This window comes from Lactuca virosa, chromosome 5, assembly GCF_052849685.1.
Source record: "Lactuca virosa cultivar CGN04683 chromosome 5, Lactuca_virosa_CGN04683_v6, whole genome shotgun sequence".
Taxonomy (NCBI): domain Eukaryota; kingdom Viridiplantae; phylum Streptophyta; class Magnoliopsida; order Asterales; family Asteraceae; genus Lactuca; species Lactuca virosa.
The window spans coordinates 325,685,829-325,693,961 of record NC_136430.1 but is presented as its reverse complement, the minus strand read 5'-3'; positions in this window follow the sequence as shown (position 1 = coordinate 325,693,961).

The window sequence follows — 8,133 nt, the reverse complement described above, 5'->3', positions numbered from 1 at the left end:
ACCCCACGAACGAAACTACCCCACTCATGATTTGGAGCTTGGGGCTGTTGTTTTCGCTCTTAAGATTTGGAGACACTATCTCTATGGAGTGAAGTTTATCATATACACTGACCATAAGAGTCTGAAATATTTGTTCGAGCAGCGGGATTTGAACATGAGGCGGATCAGATGGTTGGATGTGGTAAAAGATTATGATTGTGAAATTCACTACCACCCCGGTAAAGCTAATGTGGTAGCTGATGCTCTGAATCGTAAACAATCTGCCGAACCGATTCGAGCTAAGTGTCTTCGGATCACGATGGTGTCGTCTTTGTTAGATCTGATCCGGGACGCCCAAAAGACGGCAATACTGGAGGAAAAATCAGGCGTGAGAAGATTGGGAAAGAGTTGCCTAAGATGGAACGAGACGGGCGGGGTTTGCTGACTCGCTACGGTAGGGTTTGGGTTCCATATACCGGGGGAAATTGGAAAACCCTAATGGATGAGTCTCATAAGTCAAAATTTTCTATCCATCCTGGTGCTACTAAAATGTACCGGGACCTTCAGGAGGCTTACTGGTGGCATGGAATGAAGAATGATGTGGCTCGATTTGTGGAAGAATGTATGACCTGTCGGAAGGTCAAGGCGGAACACCAGAAACCGCATGGGAAGTTGCAACCATTGGAGATTCCTAAATGGAAATGGGAGCATCTAACCATGGACTTCATTACAAAACTTCCTAGAACTGCCCGAGGAGCCGATACGATATGGGTGATTGTTGATCGTTTGACTAAGAGTGCTCACTTTCTGGCCATAAAGGAGAGCTCATCGGCAGAGAAATTAGCCGAGATCTTTGTTCGGGAGATTGTCTCATTACATGGGGTGCCCGTTTCTATCGTCTCCGATCGGGACACCCGATTTACTTCTCAGTTCTGGAGGAAGTTTCAAGAGGAGTTGGGCACACGATTACATTTTAGCACCGCCTTCCATCCGCAGACAGACTGGCAGAGTGAGCGGACGATTCAGACCTTGGAGGACATGCTTAGGGCATGTGCGATTGATTTTGGTGGTAGTTGGGATGACCATCTACATCTAGCTGAGTTTTCTTATAACAACAGCTATCACTCGAGCATTAAAATGCCTCCGTATGAAGCCTTGTACGGGAGGAAGTGCAGGACGCCCGTTTGTTGGGGCGAGGTTGGGCAGAGGGTACTTGGGAGTACCGATATCGTGCTACGGACTACGGAGAAAATCCAAGTGATTCGGGATCATTTGGTCACAGCGAGGAGTCGTCAGAAAAGTTATGCCGACAAAAGACGCTCCAATCTTGAGCTCCAGGTGGGAGATTATGTGTTGCTCAAAGTCTCCCCCTGGAAAGGTGTGATTCGATTTCGAAAGAGGGGAAAGCTCGGACCCTGATTCATTGGACCCTACAAGGTCATAGCCTGTGTGGGAAAGGTGGCTTACCGTTTAGAGCTGCCTGACGAGCTTAGTCTAATTCATAATACGTTCCACATGTCTCAGTTACGAAAATGCGTGGTTGACGAGACCGATGTGATACCACTGGAGGACATATAGATTGACGAGCGTCTCAATTATGTTGAGAAACCAATCGCTATTTTAGAACGAAAGACGAAAGCTCTCCGCAACAAGACTATAAACCTGGTTAAGGTGCACTGGAAACATAGGAAGGGTTCGGAATGGACTTGGGAACCAGAACACGAGATGCGGGCTCATTATCCGGATCTGTTTCTAGGCGTTGACTTCGAGGACGAAGTCTGTTCTTAGTGGGGGAGAGTTGTAACGCCCCGGTTTTTCTCGGTACGTTTGGTTATTTTAATTTAATTATTCTTGTAACCTTGGGTTAATTTATTCAACCAAGGTCCGATTTCTTATGTTATTGGACTCTTTTGATCATCTTGTAAACTCCTTTTATTGAAGTCCATGGGCTATGGGCCTATTTATAAAGTCCATCTAGTAAATAGTACTTAATGTGTTAATTGAGTCATTTGGAACACACACAAGAAAAACACTCTAAACCCTACTCTCTCTCTCTCTCACATCGTCCTTCTCTCTCTCTTTGGGATCAAGAGCAGCCAAGGGGCTGTTGTTTGGAGCTTAATTCTTGTTCATTTCCAGCCTTGATTCATATTGGTATGAACCTCCTTATCATTTCTTACAACTTGATTCATAACCTTGTTCTAGTTTTATGATTTCATCTTCACTTCTTCTCCTTCTTATTTGATTTGTATCTCTTTTGTTATTTGCAAAGAATTGTATGTTATACATCATCTGAAGATCCTATCTTCACCCCATATATGGTGAATGATGGATCTAGGCGATTACATGTTGCAAAAGATCATGGAAACCCTAAAAGAAAGAATGGTGATTTTATGTGCTTTATGTTTATTTTCATGTTGATTATTATTACAATCTTGTGGCAAAATAAAATCCTAATGATACCTAACCCTTTTTAGTACCACCATGATCATGGGGACTAAATTGGGATGATGAACACATCTTAAAATGTGTTTCAAAGGGAGAGGGATGGATAAGCCAAAAAGGAATCATGGGTGGCTACGATTCTGTTTTCCATCAGATCTGTAGTCATTTTGTAAAACTCATATCTTGAGTTCTAGAACTCAAACGGACCCCAAACCAGTTCCCAAAGTTCACAAATTGAGTTGGCTAACGTTCTTAAGCAGGCCAACCTCACTGATAAGGACTTTATCTATGGTAAAGAATGGCATCTTTGTTGTTAGGTCTAATCCAGGTCTGTTCTGATATGTCATTTTGTTTTCATCATTTCTAAGGCTTGGAAAAGGATCCAGAGTGATTCCAAGTTTCTATATGTTCCTGATATTATGAATTTAAGATCTGGAGCAGATGGGGTGTTATTTCAAATTATAAATTGGTTAGAATGGATCCACACTCCAGATCAGTGGGCAGTCACCAGCTTTTGCTAGTGCTGTGATTGTCCACAATGTGAATTTTATATCTGGAGTTTGGGAGATGCTTTTCATTCAATTCCAACTCTGAGACTTTCATTTGTATGTTCTTTACTTCTCTGAATTTTGGTTTGGACGAATTCTACTCACAAGTTGGGTAGAATTGGCCAACATCACTTGGCTGTATTGTTGGAGACAGAAGTGATACACCATTTTGTAAAATTCATATTTAATTCATATTTTGGAGTTAGAAGGAGTTCTTTATAGTTCTGGAATCCTGAGCAATCATAGTTTCCTATAAAATTTAGTTAAAGCTATGTTTCGGTTTTAGATTTTGGAGTAAATTCGTTTTGAACAGCAGGTCTGTTTTGGAGACCTTGCTGTGATTACTCTTTTCTCAACTCATAGCTTCATTACTTCTCCTTTCTAACCTTTAGTCCTTCTTAGGTAAGGTTTTGAAGTTTGCTCAAGCTTGGTAGCATTATTTGATTGTTAGCTATCCTAACTAGTCACTCAAGGTGAGTTCTCTCACACCGTTGTATTGATGTTTGCGTTTGTTAGTTAGCTCGTGTGTGATTATTTGAATTTATTATAAAGTCATGCTATATAACCAATGTTTTAATTCGTACATGTGCACTGTATGTAACTAATTATGGATATGGGGACACCACCAAAGGACACGGATTTACCGGTGCGGTGGGTAGGTAAGATCACCAACGTTATACTCATCGTGAGGTGCGGTGATTAGGGCCAAATGATACGGGATCTTCCCGGTGCGGTTCAAACCTACAAGTCCTTCTTGTATTATAGGCATTGATTCGTTCTTTGCCCTTATCATATAATTATAATTGGAAAATGGATTAGGGTTAGTAAATATGAATGTTAGTACAATGTCTGTGTTTGAATTCACTAAGCTTTGTGCTTACGGTTTCCCTTATAACTTTTCAGGTATTAAGATTAAAGAGGCTAAGGCTTGACATGGAGCACCGGGACATCGCTACTAGTTATTTTTGTTGAGACCTTATTATTATTATTACTTCCGCACTTATTTTATATGATTATTAAGTTGATGGATTATGTTATGACTATTTCAGCTGTTTTAATTTAATTTAAGATGCGTTTTAAAAGTTTAAAATTTTTGCAAAAATTTGGGTGTCACAATCCCGCACCTCGACTGTTAGCTACAGTTGGACCGGCAGGTCTGGGGGTGACAAATGTCATAACATTCTGACGCTTGAAGAACGACGTGTAGGCCACTATTCAGTTCAGTATGGTTATAATATCACTCACATTAAACATTAACGAAACATTTTTGTTTACAAAACAAACACTACTTCAGTGGTTTTATTTTAAGTAATAGAACTACCTATCATTATTTTCCAGCACTAATACACAACAGAGTTCATACAAGTGCAATACATTATTTTCTAGCAAAGAAAACATACATTTGTGGAAAACATACACTTATACTACTTCAGAGTACAATAACATACAAAAATTTTGGTCTTAAGGCCTAAGACTGCATTTCATTTTGTATAGAAAATATTGGATTTTCTGGAGAAACACACTAACACTTTCATGAAACAAAGACAGATTTCTAATACTAAATGCTTATGAACTCACCAACTTAAATATTGATACTGTCTTTTCAAAATAACTTGTCTTCTCAGGGAACCAGTAGACAGGTACACTCACACGGGTTTTTGAGAAGACGAAGCATATGCAAGACTTATCTTTTATTTTGCTATACATTTTGGTGGCATACAAACAATTCTAAGAAAACAAATGTAATAACTATATTTTCAATACTATCGATGGTGTTGCTTGTTTTACTATTACTCATTGTGATGATACTGTACATGACGTCATCCACCCCCGAACGTTTCCGTCATTCAGGTTTGGGGGTGTGACAGATTGGTATCAGAGCATTGTTTATAGTGAACTAAGTATATCAACCCATAAAAGATATACAACTATAAACACAATGGGATAAAAAATACTCTAACCAAGAGTTATACTTTTAGAATACATTAATAATTTTATAAAAGTATACATACATACATACTAGATTAGTATTATAATGGGAACAAAACAAAAGTATTATGATTGTTGAACAACACGAGTAGGCCTTGGGATATATAATTAGGTCCGGGATGAATATAGTCTGATCAACTATATCTATTCGAGAGGTGATTAGCATATGCCTAGGAATGGTCGTGGTGTTGTAACAAGTCTAAAAACTTACCAACTCTTATCAAGTTGATTTATTGTTGGTGGATATCTCTAGGGAAATTCTACACTGAAGTTTCATGTCATACTTCATCAACTTCCAATCTCCCATGAGAATCAAAGTCTTTAAAGGTTGTAACACTTTTCTTTCTATGGTTGTTTTTTTTATCTTTCTAATTCTTGCAAAATGAACTTTGGTGGGTAAAATAGTTTTAGTTTATTCAAAAATTTTAAAGTTTCCCTTGCCGTTTTTACCGTTTGTGAAACCGGATTTTTAAATAAAAACCCAACAATTGATATCAGAGCGATTTTTGCAAAATTAGTTAGATTTTTTGTTAAGTTGATGAAATCTTTGTCTTTGTAAAACATGGATGGTTTTCTTTTTGCAAGAAAATTCATGCATATTATCTATGACAACTTTAAAATGTTTATAATTGTTATTTTTTTACCAAAAGTTTACATCCATCTTTTTTGTCATAAACGTTGTCTTAGAAAAACAAAGAGTTCTTTTATATAATTTTGAGTATAAAAATATGTATAATGTGCATAAACTAGTCAGGGACCTTTGTGTTGTTGCATGTGTTGATTTATTTAAAATGGTTGCAATTATTTATTTATTCATATGGTATGTAATAATTAAATAGATAGTTTTCTTTTGTTAATTTTTGTAAGTAATAGATTAGTTTTAGAAATAGTTTATTTTTATAAAAATGTAACAAGAATGAAGATGGCGGCCATTTTGAAGATCAAAAGTTTATAAACTTGATTTTATTAAAGTTTCTCAAACTTAGTAAAATTATTTTTATAAACTTTATACAAGGTGTTGAAGCAAGTGGGAGAACATGAAGACTTTACAAGATAAAGGTCCCTTATGTGCCTTTAGGAATGGACTTGATAATTTTATGATGGCTTACAAAATTATTACTAGTTTATGACTTGGTTTATGCACATATGTTATAATTGTTATGCATGTTTGTGTTGTTTTATATGTATGTTATTATTATATTATGGTTGATAAACTAGTTTTCAAATGATAAATAATATTTTTAACATAAATAAACATCACACAGAGTTTGGTATAAATGAAATTTACCTTTTAACATAAGATGCTAAAAATCGTTTTAAAATAAACAAGCTTTATCGTTAAAACTAGTAACCGGTAAAATTTCGGGATTAAAATTATATAAGTTTAAAATTGAGATTTATAAACTTATCAAACTCCAAACCTTATTTTATAAAAGAGAGTTTTATTAAAAGGTTTCCAAATGTTCTAAAGCTCTCAAACAATATACTTAATACTAGTTATTAATTTAAAACTTTGATCACGTCAATTATGTAAAACCAGGTTTTATATGTAGAACATTGTTAAAAATGTGATTTTACATTAAATAAGATTTTTTAAAGTATACCATGGTTTATTGAATGCATGCAGTAACCATGATATAATATGTTTTTTAAACTAGAATTATAAAAACATCAAAGACCCCTTACAAACCTCAAATCTATGCAAGCCCTTTTTAAAGAACAATCACACGTCTCTTGTATGCACTAGTGGGATAAAGGATACCTAACCGCTTAATGTTATTTTTTGATGGTCAGTGTGTTTTCGCGATTTTTATAACAAAGTTATAGGCCAATTACACAAGTTGTTCAAATTGGATGATTTGATCGGAAATCTCTTATGATAAAGGATACCTAAGCAAGAGAGTTATGAGGCATAGATGAGATCAAACATGTCTAATTAAATTTGTTATTAGCGTTCCCATAAATCTAGGAATTATATGGTAAGATATAATTGATAATCGATATCTACCGAGTTAAATTCAAATGGATGGAATAAAGGATACATAACCATTTATTCGTTTTGCTACTTGGATCCTAGACTTTGATAATTAATGTTTTTAGAAACTAAAAGGGTATTCATTATTAAAGATTAAATATTGAAAATACTAAATGAATTTTGTTAAAATTTTGTGGATATATAATCCACTATCATAACCATGAATTGTCATTTTTTTTAAATGACTTAATAAAACAATAACATTCAATAGATACAACTTCAATGAATGGGTTCATGTCTTGAGAGACAATCTCGAGAGAAGTGTGAAATTGTATACACTTAAAGGTCCTGGTCCTAAAACAACTTGGTTTAAGCAATAGACCTGAATAAGATACCTAGGAAAGACATCACTGTGATGCTCAAGATGCTTCTAACATCATACTAGGAATAGTAATTCCTGACTTCCAGAAAGGCTTGGATAATTTTAGATATTTATCTAATGATATAACAGGTTAAGCAATATTCCAATAAATACAATGATATTTATAGGAATAGTGCAAGGCTAATAGAGTCACCTTGTGTGATCTAATAGGCCCATGTTTTATGGAGTGGACACCTTTAAACCCAATAAATCCAATAAGGCCCACATAGATGGATCTTGTTTCTTTTGTAAAGAAACTGGACACTAGAAGAGGAGTTGCTCCTCTTATCTGGAAAGAAAGTCTGGAAGAGACTAGTACTTCAGGTATCTACTTGATAGAATTCATACTTTTCATGTAACACTCAAGTACTTGGTACTTAAATGTTAATCTAATATTTGTAACTTGATTGCAGATATTTACAGAAGACTAACTAGCTGAGCACAAGCAAGTTGGAACTACACTCTCGAAGTTTAGTTTATTATTTATGCTTGGAACATAATATACTTGTATTGTAAAACAATATTTGTTTTGGAACAATGTATGTTTTAAATTTAGCATGTCTAAATATATGTCTCGGTTATTTTATTAAAATGTTTGATTATTTACTTGATCGTTTTTCATAACGATAATATTTATATTCTGAAATGATTAACTTCTATTTATGAGACTAGATCTCTTAATAGAATTATAAAGTAAATATCAATATTTTAATAAATCAAATTAAGTTATATATACAAGAACTTTTGACTTAAAGTTGTCTTAAATCAAAATTATC